Below are 14,124 nucleotides of genomic sequence, written 5' to 3'. Positions count from 1 at the left end.
GTGCTCTCTCTGTCCAATCTGTGTTCTCTCTGTCACCTCTGTGCTCTCCCTTTCCCCTCTGGCCTCACTCAGTGCGCTCTGTGCTCTCCCTGCCCGCTCTGTGTTCGCTCTGGATCCTTTGTCTTCTCCATATCCCCTCTGTGTTCTTCCTGTTCCCACTGTCCCCTCTATACTCTCCCAGCATCCTCTCTGTTCTCCCTGTCCCCTCTGTGTTCTCCTTGTCTCCTACGTGTTGTCCCTGTTGCCTGTGTTGTCTGTCTGTCCCCTCTGGTCTCTCGCTGTTCAATTTGAGGTCTCCCTGTCCCATCTGTGGTCTCCCTGTCCCCTCTGTGTTCTGCCTGTTTCCTCTGTGCTCCCCCTGTTCAATCTGTGTTCCCCTGTCCCCTCTGTATTATTCCTGTACCCTCTAGTCTCTCCCTGTTCCCTCGTGCTATCTCCATCCCCTTTCTGCTCTCCCTGTATGCTCTGTGCTCTTCCTGTCTCACTGTGCTCTCCCTGTCATCTTTTTGTTCGGCCTGTCCTCTCTTTGTTCTGCCTGTACCCTCTGTGCTCTGCCTGTATCCTCTGTGCTGTCTCTGTCCCCTCTGTTCTCTCTGTCCCCTGTGCGCTGTGTCTGACCCATCTGTGCTTTCCCTGTCCCCTCTGTTTCCTCTCTGTAACCTGTGTGCATGCTTTCCCTCTTCCCTTTGTGTTCCCTCTGATCCTCTGAGCACATTCTGTTCCGTCTGTACTCTCCCTGTCCCCTCTGTTTCCTTTCTGTACCCTGTGTGCTCTCCCTCCCCCTCTGTGTTCCCTCTGACTCTCTGTACACATCCTGTTCTGTCTGTGCTCTCCCTATCCCCTCCGTGCTCACCCTGTCCCCATTGTGCTCTCCCTGTCTTCTCTGTTGTCTCTCATTCCTCTCCACTTTCTCTCTCTGCTCTGTTTTTTTCTCTCTGCCCTCTCAGTGATCTCTCTACCCTCTTTACTTTCACTCTTTGCTCTATCTGCCCTCTCTTTTGTCTCTTTGTCCTCTCTGTTCTCTATCTGCAATCTCTGTATTCTGGTTGCCCTCTCTGAATTCTATCTGCATTCTCTGTATTCTATTCATCTCCTCTGTACTCACTTTAGCCTCTTTTTTCTCTCTACTTTCTCTCTCTTCTCTGTCTGCCCTCTCTGTCCTCTCTTTGCCCTTTGTGTGCTCTCTCTGTCGTCCCTCTTCTCGAACTGTCCTCTCTGTTCTCTCTCTGCCCTCTCTGTGCTCTCTCTATCCTATCTGTGCTCTCTCTGCCATCTCTCTTCTCTTTCTGTACCCACTGTGCTCTCTGTGCTCACTCTGCTTTCTCTATCCTCTCTTTCCACTCTCTGTGATTACCACTGCAGCTTGCGAAATGTCAGTATGAAATGCTGAAACAATATTGAACACTACAACACCAAACAATGAATGGAATGTAATAAATCTTGCTATGCATTTGGAAAATAATTAAGATACACATTAGTCTTTAGATTTTTTCTGTAACTATTTGTGTAAAATTAGTTATTATACCAAAGCACTAAACAAAAGTACTGCCACATTCCTAAAAATCCTGTCATGAATTTAGCAATCTTTATGCATGACCAGAGTCCCTATTGCAGCTGTCAAAGTATCAGAATAAAGTCGTCAATTTCTATTCAAAACAACAGGACTCTATTACTATCTCTTTAACACTCAATGTCAATCCATTTATTACGTAAAAGGACAAAAAAATAAGTATTGTCATACTTCTATGAGTTGTGGCATGAATGTAGCAATCATTATGTAAGAGCAGATCACCTATTGCACATGTCCAAGTATGAAATCGTCAATTGTTATTCAAAAGATCAACACCACAACATGTATGGATAATTCAATTTTTTTTAATTTGTAAACATTCATGTATGAACTCAGTCGTTAATGCAGCTCTATGATTAGTAGATTAAATGAGTTATTATGTAAAAGAGAATTCAAAGGCACCATACTCTGAGATTTACATAATCCCTGGCATCAATTTAGCATTAAATATTCAACTGTAGAGTACCTGTCGCTATTGCAGCTGTCCAAATGTCAGTACGAAATCGTCAAACGTTATATAACACTACAACACCTGAACAAGCATAAACATATAAAAATTTGCTATGGATAATATGTAACCTACACATCAATCCATATAACTGCTCTATAACTATCAATGTAAAGTCATTTATTATGTAAAACCGCTAAACAAAAGTACTGTAGAGATGTATAAGTCTGGGTATGAATTTAGAAATGATAATGCAAGATTAGAGAACTTATTGCACCGTACGAGTATGAAGTCGTCAATTACTATTCCACACAACAATATTGTAATTTCTTCAATTAGTAAACATTTATGGAAGAGCTCGGTCGGTAATGCAGCTCTATGACTAATAGGTTAAGTCGATTATTATACAAAATCACAAACCATAATAATCTCAGACTTGCATTTGTCAATTAATATTCAACATTAGTGTCCCTATTGCAATGCTCCAAGTATAAGTATCAAGTTGTCAAACATTATTGAACACTACAACGCCTAAACAAGCATAGGAATGTAACAAATCTTACTATGAATTTGAAAAATAATTAACCTACACTTCAGTCCCAATAACTGCTGTATAACTATTGCAATGTGAAAAGGCAATTATTATGCAAAAGCGCTAAAAAGAAATACTGCCACAGTTACATAACTCTTGGAATGGATTTCGCAATGCTTATGCTTGATCAAAGTCCCTATTGCAACTGTCCAACAATCACAAAGATTTCGTCAAATAATATTCAAAACATGACGACAAGAAACATTTGAGTAAAATAAATCTTGCTATCACTTTGGAAAATATTTATGCAACATATCAGCCATCATTAATGCCCTATTAATATTACTTTAAAGTAATTTATTAAGTAAAGTCAATAATTAAAAGTAGTGCCACAGTAATATAAATCCTAGCATGAATTTTTGCAATTATTATGCAAAAGTAGAGTCCCTATTCCACCGTCCAAGTATCAGTATCAAGTCATCAATTGCTAATCAAAACTACACCACCATAACAAGCATGGATACAATTCTAATTTCTTCAATGCGCAGCAGACATTTATGCAAGATCTCAGTCGGTAATGAAGCTCTATAACTAGTAGCTTAAAACAATCATTATTTAAAAGTACAATACAAAGGTACCGTACTCTGAGAGTTCCATAAGTCTAGCACGAACTTAGCAATAATTATTCAATAGTAGAGGCTCTATTGCACCTATTCAAGTCTCATGGCCGGTTTCACCAACCTTCGTTATCATTATAACGTCTCGTTAAATAATTTAATGACACGTTAGTCAGTTTTTGTGTTTCACCAAGTATCATTATTGCTAACGCATCTTTAAATTCATCGTTAATTTATTAGGACCTATTCGTCGCGTTAAAACAGTAACGATGCGTTAAGAAGTCAACAACATGGCGGACGTAATTATTCGATGATGAAGTTCTTTATTTAGAACTTCAACATAACGACGAACTTATATGTTGTAATAACACTCGGAATAATCATTTTGAAGATTTAAGTGATAAAGAATTCCACGAAAGCTACACATTAAGGAAATAAGTAGTAAGAATGATTCTAGAAGAAAGTGAATACCGGTATACTGTATAGGTTAGAATACGACAGATAGAAATCACCCACTTAACGCCTCTTCAACAGATTCTTCTCGTTTTAAAATAATGTTGCGGGAAGTTTTGAAATAGTAATTGATGATATGAACGGGGTATCAAAAGCTGTATTGTCTAGATATGTGAATAAATTATCAGACGTACTACCAACATTACAATAGTCATTATTTCTATAGGCCTAATAAGCTTATAGCTAAATTTTATGTTGTCATAGACAACATAGATTGTGTACATGTTCCAATCGTATATCCTAGCAGTAATATAGCCAAAAGATTCTGCAATAGAAGATCCTATTTTTCCTTCAATATTCAAACAATTTCATAGGCCTATGTAACGCTCCGCATAGAAAAATTGTGGTTAAACTAGCGCTGAGGTAGTTTCCTTCGTACTCTGCTTATACACCTTGCACATACGAATCTGTGACAGGTTATGTTTGATTAGTTTAATTTTTTGTTATGCCTTGCATATACGATCAACTGATTACCACAAAAAAATCCCTTATAAGTTCAACGATTTTCACTTTTACCTCAGAACTACCTCAGCGCTAGTTTATTGAAATTGTAATAGGTTAGAATACGACAGATAGGAATCACCCACTTAACGCCTCTCCAACAGATTCTTCTCGGTTTAAGATAATGTTACGGTCTACACGGATAGCACAACATTCCAAAGGAGGATGCCTTTTAAATGAAAAGGGTGCAAAGAGATTTTCTTTTAGGAGACAATGGATACCCCTTAAAATCCAATTTAATGACATCTCTCCTGAATCCTGTCACACAAGCATGGCAAAATTGTTACAGGGTACTAATAAATCTGCATGAAATACAGTGGAAAAGTAGTATGCAATTTATGGAAGAGGCGATTTCCCGTCCTAAATTTAGGCCTAATATAACTGCTTAGAATGCTTTGTATATAATTAATTGTGGCATCAATTTTTAAGCTGTCGACCTTGTAGTCCGCTAAATTTTCTCAGATTTCCTTTAGAAGCTACAATTTAACTGCTCTACATTCCTATTATTTACATTTGGAAGCAGCTGTCTTTTTTTTTTAATTGCTGTATGACAACATACTGTATTTAGGAAGATGTTCTTAAAATTACTGCCTCTTACCCGTTTGCCTATGATTGTTTCTTCATGCCAAACAAAGTCAGCCATGATCATATGTAACCAATGAAATTCGCGATTTCGAAGCCATGGTCGTATGAAAAACAAAACATGCAAGATACAAGTACAAAATCCCCTCGTTAGTAAACGCCTGTTAATTTTAAAGATACGAGGCTTGGTGAAATAGTCAACTTTTAAAGATTCCGTTAAAATTAAACGATCCATTTGTTGACAAGTCGTTTGTGCTGATTTAAAGAAGCTTGGTGAAACCGGCCATCAGTATGAAGTCGTCAAACATTATTGAACACAACAACACCTAAACGAGCATGGGAACATAATAAATCATGCCATGAATTTGGAAAATAATTCACCTAAGTTCAGTCCATGTAACTGCTGCATAACTATTAGTGTAAATCCATTTTGTTTCCAAACAGTATACAATAGTACGAATACTGGCATGAATTTAGCAAACATTGTCCCTAATAGACCTATGCAAGAATCACGATTTCGTCAATTACCACTGAACACAACAAGACCACAGGAAGCATGAGAACGTAATATATCTTTGGAAAATACTTACCCAGAAGTTCAGTCGTCATTACTGCACTATTAGACTAGACAGCATTTCTGAAGGCGGTTAGCTTCTATATGCGCCATAGCATTTCTGGTATGTGACGTCACAAGCATGTACAGTAGAACCAATCAGAATCAGTCTATAACAAGCACTTCCCGAGTTCGTTTGTTCACGTGCGAGTGTTTCAATACATTCAATAAGTAAAACTAACATTTACTGTGTGTATGTAAGGTAAATAAATGGAAGAAGAGACTGTAAAAAGATAAGTATTACACAAGCAGGCGCGGAAAATAGTGTTTAAGGTGTATAATTATTTTAAAAACGTTAACGAGCAGAACGCTGCTGGCCATCTTGATGATGGCAGCAACGTTGCCAACATGCAAGAAACGACTGCAGAAGCATGTGGTGTGGGATTGAGAACCGTGCAAAGAATATTGTTAGTGAAGGAAAGAGGGTTTGTTTGGTATCATGCTTACAGTAATCAACGGTTAAGGTCATTATTGTCTTTTGATAATTTAAATTCTCTCCTGCACTATTTGTATTGCACGTGCTCGTGAAGTACGATGTGGCAATGTTGTACGCTGCCTTGCTCTCTCTATCTGTCTCTCTCGACGCAAATGCTAGCAGACAACCACCTTCCGAATTGGCATAGACTCTAATATCTGTGTAAAGTCATTTATTATGTCAAACAACTAAGTTCTATAAGTCCTAGCATGAATTTATCAATTATTATGCAAGTCCAGAGTCTGTATTGCACTCGTCCAAGTATTACAATGAAGCCCTCAACTAATATTCAAAACAATAAGACCACAATAAGCAAGAGAATGTAGGTAATAAACCTTACTATGATTATGTAAAATAATTTACCTACATTTCAGTTGCTATAACTGCTCTTTAACTATGAGTGTAAAGTCAATTATTATGCAAAAGCACTAAATAAAAGTATTGCCACAGTTGTATGAGCTCTGGCATGAATTTAGCAATCATTATGCAAGACTAGAAAACTTACTGCAGCTGTCCAAGTATCAGAATGAAGTTGACAATTTCGATTCAAAAGAACAAGACCACAAGAAGCATGGGAATGTAATAAAAATTGCTATTTGGAAAATATTTTCCAACAGTTCAGTCGTTTTCACTGGTCTTTAACTATCAATGTGAATTCATTTATTATATAAGATAACTAAACAAAAGTACTGTCACCTATGTATAAGTCCTGGCATTATTTTCGCAACCATTATGCAAAGACTAGAGACCTTATTGCACGTGTTCAAGTATCAGTATGAACTCGTGAATTACTATTCAAAACAATACCACCACAATGAGCATGGGAGTTCTAATTATTTCAATTTGTACATATTCAGGCAACAACTCAGTCGTCGGTAATGCAGCTCTATAATTAGTAGATTGAGCCAATTATTATGTAAAGCAACAAAACAAAGGTACTCTGAGACTTGCATAAGTTCTGGCATGAATTTGGCATTAATTATTCAACTGTACAGTTCATAATGCAGCTGTCCAAGTGTCGTGTATGAAGTCGTCAAACATTATTGAACACTACAACACTTAAGGAACCATGGGAATGTAATAAATCTTTCTATGAAATTATGAAATAATTAATCTACAGTACAGCATCTATAACTGCTCTATTAGTATTAGTGTAAAATCAACTGCGGCAGTACTTTTGAATAGTGCTTTTACATTAAGTAAAAGCACTATTCAAAAGTACTGCCACAGTTGTGTAAGTTTTGCCGTGAGTTTAGCTATCATTATGCAAGACCAGAATTGCTATTGCAGCTGGTTGAGTCACAATAATTTCGTCCATTACTATTCAAAACAACAAGACCACAAGAAGCATGGGAATGTAATAAATCTTGTTACGACTTTGTAAAATATTTATTCAACAGTTCGTTTGTCACTACTGCCCTATTATTATCAGTGTAAAGTAATTTATTATGTAAAAGCAATAAACAAAAGTACTGCCATAGTTGTGTATTTAGCAATCATTATGCACTAAGTCACTACTGTACCTGTCCAAGTATCACAATGAAGTTGCCAACTTATATTCAGAACGACAAGACCACAAAAAGCACGAGAATGTGATAAATGTTGCTATCAATTTTAAAAAATATTTATCTAACAGTAGAGCTTGTTTCACAGTTGTTCCTTCATAATACAAAGCACAGAGAAAGTTAAAAAGAGGTAGAATATATGAAAATACCAAAAACTAGTTACAGTGTATCTGGGCCTGGATTGTAGTCAGGTCCTCAAAAACGAATCAGATGGTCAGACAAAAACTGAACATTTTACACTTACCTTTGGCAGGAGACGGAGTCTTGGCAAAGCTGATCTGTTAACTTTGGGTGTCTCTGACCTTGAGAACTGTGTGTTCAAATGAACAATTTCTTGTTTCCACTTTGCCAACTCCACTTCTTCTTCTTGAGTCAGTGAGCCATCTGCAACAAAATTACCAAATCAAGACATACCACTTGTCAAATACAACATTTGCAAATCAAGTACCAGTCCTGGAAATATACTTCTACAAATTGTTGCTCAAAGGCATCATGGATTACCATAACTCAATTCCATATTTTCTCTCTGCTCTTCTGCACAGTCCCAGTTTATTAACTTCAACTACTCTCTGTATTATATTATAGCCAATACTTTACTTTTATATTACAGGTATATAGAAAAAGAAAATATCAACTCCTTCTAGTAACTGATAACTACTACCCTCCATTTCCAAAGACTGTTATTTGCTAGTTTGTATGCTCCTAACGAAAATCTATCGTGCAAATAATACGAGAGGAAATTGTACTTATTCTTTTATAAGCCAGTCTTCAAACCCAGTAAAGCAAGATTTTCTTACTTAACACATTGACTTGTTACCACTTACTACCCATAGAAAGCAAATTTTTCACATATGAGATGTTGTTTGAATGCATAAATAGGATGTCACACAGGCTGAAATGATAGATAATGCCTCAGTTTTTGTAGTGTAGATAACAAGTTAATCTAAACTATACGAATCGTCCCAAAGAGAAAGGTCCTAAGTACATTTTACAAAAGCGTTGAGAAAATGAAAAAAAAAAAAAAAAAAAACGTTATAGACTTTACAAACTTTACTGAAACATTTTTTTTTTTACAATGATGTCCTCCTTTATTGTTGATTTTATGAGGCAAAAACACAATTGTCAATGACATTGTTTGAAATATGAAATTAGCAAATGTAATTTTGGACATGTGTCCTTTCTCTTGATTTTACTATCAACTTCAATCTTCATCTCGTACATTTTCTTCAGCTGTTGGCCAGTTAACAATTTCACTGAAGAATTCTTCGTATTCTTGAGGTATGTAGTGAAGAAGCTTCTTGATAGCATTTATTTTGGCTTGTTTTATTGCAATTTTATTGGTGTATGCTATATTGGTAGGGAGCTTAGGGATTCTTCTTCCTGGTTGTCCTATGTGAAAAGTGTTTCTTACAAGTCCATTAACAGTGTTGTACGTGACTATGCTGCCTGGCTTCTGAGAATCATACACAAAATGCACCAAACTGCTGATTCCAAAACAAACTTTATTCGCCCTCGGAACATCCCTTGCTGCAGTTTCCTCCAATATGCAGTTTCTCTTGTAGTAAATTGGCCACCAGGTTTTGAAGCTTTTTATGTCTATGAGTTGCACCTCTTTAACCGTGAATTTCTTGATGTTGTTGGAAGTAATATGATGTAAAGCACACAGTCTGCCATGTGCTTTAAGAGCCCTCTTTATAATACCGAAATCTCTGTCGCAGGGTAGGAAGGAGTGCCCACGGACAGGGAAGTAATGTTTAATTTTATTAAAATGTCTTCATATCTGTTAGGGCTAGCAAGAGTCGTGCCATGTCATGATTCTTGTTCTGGCCCCCCACAGTTATCGGAGTACAGGTGTAATTCAGTAACAGTTGAGGGAACATAACTCTGTAGGTAATCAAGTAGAAATGAACAAACATCATTGGGGCCCTTTTTCGCAATACCTTCATGATACAGATAAATGACGGCAGTACTGGTCTTAATATTATGAATGCAAGAAAGGTTAACATGTAACTGTCTCATGTAGTATATTTCCTGCACTGGGATGGTGGGCAATGGTATGTTCTGCATAAAGGCAAAACATAAGGGAAGAACTTCTTCTGTAGCACTTCTGGCAGATTTTAATTGGCTATAGAAATTATTGACTCTTCGTTTGTGCACCATTATTTCAGCCGCAGCAGTCCGTTTTGCGTTGTCATTAAGATGTGAATTATTTAGCTTTGTTTTTAACTCTTCACATAATCCGCAACAGTCAATTTGAGGATGCCCAAATGAAAGATTGTAATTTTCATTAAACATTTTTGCATACGACTGATAGCTTATTACGATATTAGGGTGCAACTCTTTGTACAGCTTATACATAATTTTTATATTGAGGCTTGAATCTAAATATTTAAATGACCTTTGAGCATAATGACTTTCCTTAACATCAAAACTCTCTATGTGTTCCTTCACCTTTAGATTTCTCTCTTCGGGAAGAGCATTGCCCTTATCATTTTTTCCTCTCATATTCTTAGGGCTCTCTCCAAGAATGGCTAGTTCTCTCAACCTCCTCACTCTTTTCACTTTAATTCCATGCAGTGATAAAAATGCAATGAGACATACCTCGATCCATTGGTCTCCTACCATAACATGATACTTGAAAGATGCACTCTTCTTCTTACTGTTTTTAGTAGTTAGTCTTGGTCTACACCTTGCAATGTCCGTTGTGTCTATGAGACTCTGAAGATATAAATCTTGTATGTCTTTTGACTCCATGCTGTACAGGCGAATACAAACATCATCGGGATGACCTACTTTCTCGTAACAGTGTCTGGTGCACCTAAAATAAAATAAAATTTTAAAATTTATTCTTAATATAAATTTATTGGAAAGGATAGGTATCTTAATTTGAAATGCAATACATGTTAATTAATTTTGTTGTTTTAATAGAATATTTTAATTACCTGCAAGGAGGGCCAGGAATCACTAGCAGGAATCACTATTCCTTTGGAGTTAGTGTATTCAAGTTCTTTTACTCTTGCCATTTTTCTTTGGTTACATTTCCAGGATGTTGGCTGGGCAATCCTTTTCTTCCCTTTCTAACTACTATTTTCTGCATTCTCCATTCTGTTCTTGTAACACTGACTGTAAGACACTTCTTAAATACCGGTATTATTACTGTGAATAAGAATTCACTTCAAACCATAGAATTGAATTTTTATTATATTATTTCAACCGTTTATACCACAACAATGAACAAAAATATCCATAAATTGAACATGAAACTACAGCTCGCAAGATTGCCAACTGCTAAAAAACCTATTGTATGGTCACAAGTCCTGGACTTGGAACCTTCCTCCAGGGAACGGGATATTAATACTCTTGTCATTCATCCAATATTACAGTGACATGTGACCTTTTAATGTAGAATGATAGCCTGACGCTTGAAAAACATTTTCTGAATAAAATGTCAATTTTAGAAAATATTGGACTTGTGCCCTTCTTCTTTGGGACGATTCAATTACAATTATTAAGATATTACCGTTGCTTCAAAATGAAACACTGACATAATGTACAAGTTAAAAATTTATTTTGAAGTTAACGCTTTAGTTTTAAATGAAAATAAAACAGAATCATTAACATTTAATTAAAAATCTTGCTCAACAAATTGTTCATATAACATGCTTGGAATTGTGGTTGACACAAAGCTAACTTCGGAACAACGTATTGATCTTTTAAGTATTAAATTATCCAGCATTTATTTTTTAATACATCTTGATTACACAACTTTTAAAAATACATCACTTTGGAATATGTATTATGTCTTTCTTGTGTTAAATTTTATCGTACCAGGCCGAAACATATTAACCAGGTACGATAAAATTTAACACGAGAAAGACATATAATACATATTTTTTAAAGTTTAAAAATAATTTTACCATTAAAATATATTAAGACTGCTGATTACTCATATTCTAACAGTACATTAAAATATGGCATTTTATTATGGGACAACAGTACTCACATCATCAAGATGGATAAATTTCAGAACACGGATTCCTTCCTTCCCCTCTTACTTCAAAATTCCAACCTTGTGCACACAAAATAAATTGGCACTGAAAAGGGTGAAAAAGTGCCTTTCACAAGCATGATGATGCGCATTCGACAAACCCAGACGAATCTACTCTTTTTAGTGTTTCAAGATATAATTGTCAGTGAGGAATCTGTATACTGAACTTTTGATAAACAAAAGTTTTTAACTCTAAGGTTTATTACACTATTTCAGTGGCTAAAAACTATTATGTAAAATAAATAAATAATAATACCAATAATTGCCTTTAGAGGTAGATACGCAACATTCACATGTAAATATACACACAGTAGACCTACCGGTACCTAACAAAATTCGAATAACATAATTCCATTTATATAAATGCCGAGGATCGCACTGGCAGTTTATGAGATGTCAGCACATGCGCACTTCATCATCTCACAGCTTCCATGATCCTGGCACGGGACACTCGTGTGAACTGTGGTTATTCTTTATGGGACGATTGCAGTGCTTTCCGTTATAACTAATATATTTTCCTGCATAGTCAACGAACCTCTTTTTCATCAGTATTTTTCTTATTTTCTCCAAAAGCTCTAGAATAGGCACTAAAATTACTGCAAAAGCACTATAGTTTCGCTAAGGCGATATTTATTTAAATTTGGCGCCAAAGGACTTTCAAAAACACCAGATCTAGTGCGAAAAGCACCGGATTGGCAATACTGCTCAATTCACCTGCAAACAAAAGAAAAAAACCTTCACAGCCGGTGTCTAGTTGAAACGGAGCTTTCGGGCTAAGATGCCGTGATCTACTGGTGCAGATGTTCCCAGACGTTTCGACTACTACTGCGGCAGACATCTTCAGTGGTTAGGTATCCTAGGTCGAAGTCTTCTGCTAGGGATACCTGTAGCAATTGATAACCTGACTGACGGAACACTAAGGCCAATCGCCCCGGCTCTATAAATAAGGACAAGCAACCAGACAGGTTATTTGCAGTCGATCTTAGATCACCTCCAGCCGTGGTTCCATGACTGGAGAATCAAGGTCAATGTAGAGAAATGTCAGGCCATACTCTTTTCACTAAGAGCGAGGCTCGAAGACATACTACCACCACCACCCACACTTTTCGGACGAGAAATGCCGTGGATGAATCAAATTAAATATTTAGGGATCATTATGGACTCTCATCTCACCTTCCGACATCACATCCAATCCCTTCTTCGTAAGGCCAACGGGCTGATAGTTAGACACTATCCCATTCTAGCGGCCTTAACTCCTGACAACCTGAGGGTAGGACTTACCATGTATAAGGCCCTCATTCGCTCTGTCATTACCTATGCCGCACCCGCATGGGGGTTTGCGGCAGTGTCCCATCTCCGTAAACTCCAAGTTATCCAAAACCAGGTGATTCGACTCATTACCCATCTCCCCCGAGTCGCCTCGAGAAGAAAGTTCCATGACGAACTAGAGTTGCCAACCATAGACGAGTTCATTGCTCGACTGGCTAGGAACCTGTATGCGGAAGCTCGTGCTAACCCCAACCCGCTCATATCTGGCCTCGGCCAGTACGATCCTAAGTTACGGCGTAGACACCAAACAGGTCCATTAGCTATACTATTGAGACAGGAGGACAGGGAGGCTGGCGTTACTCCCAGGTTTTGGTAGCCACGACTCAACACCATGAGACTCCTTGGATAGTGCAACCGCTTTAAAATGACCTTGTCTTAACTGGGCTAAACAAAATCCCTCCCTAACAATATCTACTTTTGCTGATCGATGGAACTATCATAGAGCCAATTGGCTAGTATAGATCCATCGATTCATAGAGTCATTCAACCTAAGAGCCAACTGGCTGGTCTCTGATATTGAGACAACTCATCCTGCCTAAGGTTTTTGCGTGGTTTTCCTAAGGCGCTAAGACAAATGTCGGGATGAGCCCTAAATGAAATGGGCCACGGACCTGCACTCATATCTCCATGAATCTCCCTAATTACTCTAAATTAATTAACAATTACATCTCTCCCCTCTCTTCGTAATTGAGCCATCATATAGCCAAATGGCTGGTCTCTAAATTGAGACGAATGGCTGGTCTCTAAATTGAGACGATTCAACAGGGCTCATGACAACAATCACCTCCTACATAATAGCCAAATTGGCTAGTCTCTTATATATGAGACAACTCATCCTGCCTAAGGTATTCCGTGGTTTTCCTAAGGCGTAAGACAAATGTCGGGATGAGCCCTATAAGAAATGGGCCACGGACCTATATGCCCTTCCCCATATATATTCCCCTTTCTTGTAAACGACGTATGCCCTAGTTCAGAACCTATAAATTGTCTATTAAATATACGAAGTCACTCAATTAGTCGCAATTAGAAAGGACAGGGACCTCTCAAATTGCAGATTTAGATTTCACGGCGCTTCTTCCGACGGCCTTCACATGCTTTGTCATCGAACAACAGATGACAGCGTCTTGCCATCTTAACGGCAAACACCAGCCATCTCCTCCTCGCCCCGTTCCGTGATCACTTGATCAAATCTCAGTCCCCCTCGCGTATGTGGTACCTAAGAGGTTACGTCCAATTTCGGCTTCCCCTTCAAAATTTTCTAGAGCTCCTTCAGTGGAGCAGCGTAACCTGGAGTGAGACTAGTGGCCAACAGGCTTGGAGCTCACATACTT

The 14,124-nt window shown here is 37.6% G+C and overlaps 1 long non-coding RNA gene across 2 annotated transcripts in view; it reads right to left on the bottom strand.

Moving 5' to 3' along the window:
* The window catches only part of LOC138708039 (uncharacterized), a 37,864-nt gene extending 26,031 nt beyond the window's left edge, over window positions 1-11,833 (bottom strand). For both annotated transcript variants that reach the window (XR_011334555.1, XR_011334556.1), the window contains exons 1-2: window positions 11,721-11,833; window positions 7,661-7,800 (exon numbers count right to left, since the gene is read on the bottom strand). This is a non-coding gene — a long non-coding RNA (uncharacterized lncRNA). The remainder of the gene's footprint in view (window positions 1-7,660; window positions 7,801-11,720) is intronic.
* Between the last annotated feature and the right edge of the window lie 2,291 nt (window positions 11,834-14,124).

Source organism: Periplaneta americana, chromosome 10, assembly GCF_040183065.1.
Source record: "Periplaneta americana isolate PAMFEO1 chromosome 10, P.americana_PAMFEO1_priV1, whole genome shotgun sequence".
NCBI lineage: Eukaryota > Metazoa > Arthropoda > Insecta > Blattodea > Blattidae > Periplaneta > Periplaneta americana.
This window is presented reverse-complemented; position numbering and strand designations above follow the sequence as displayed.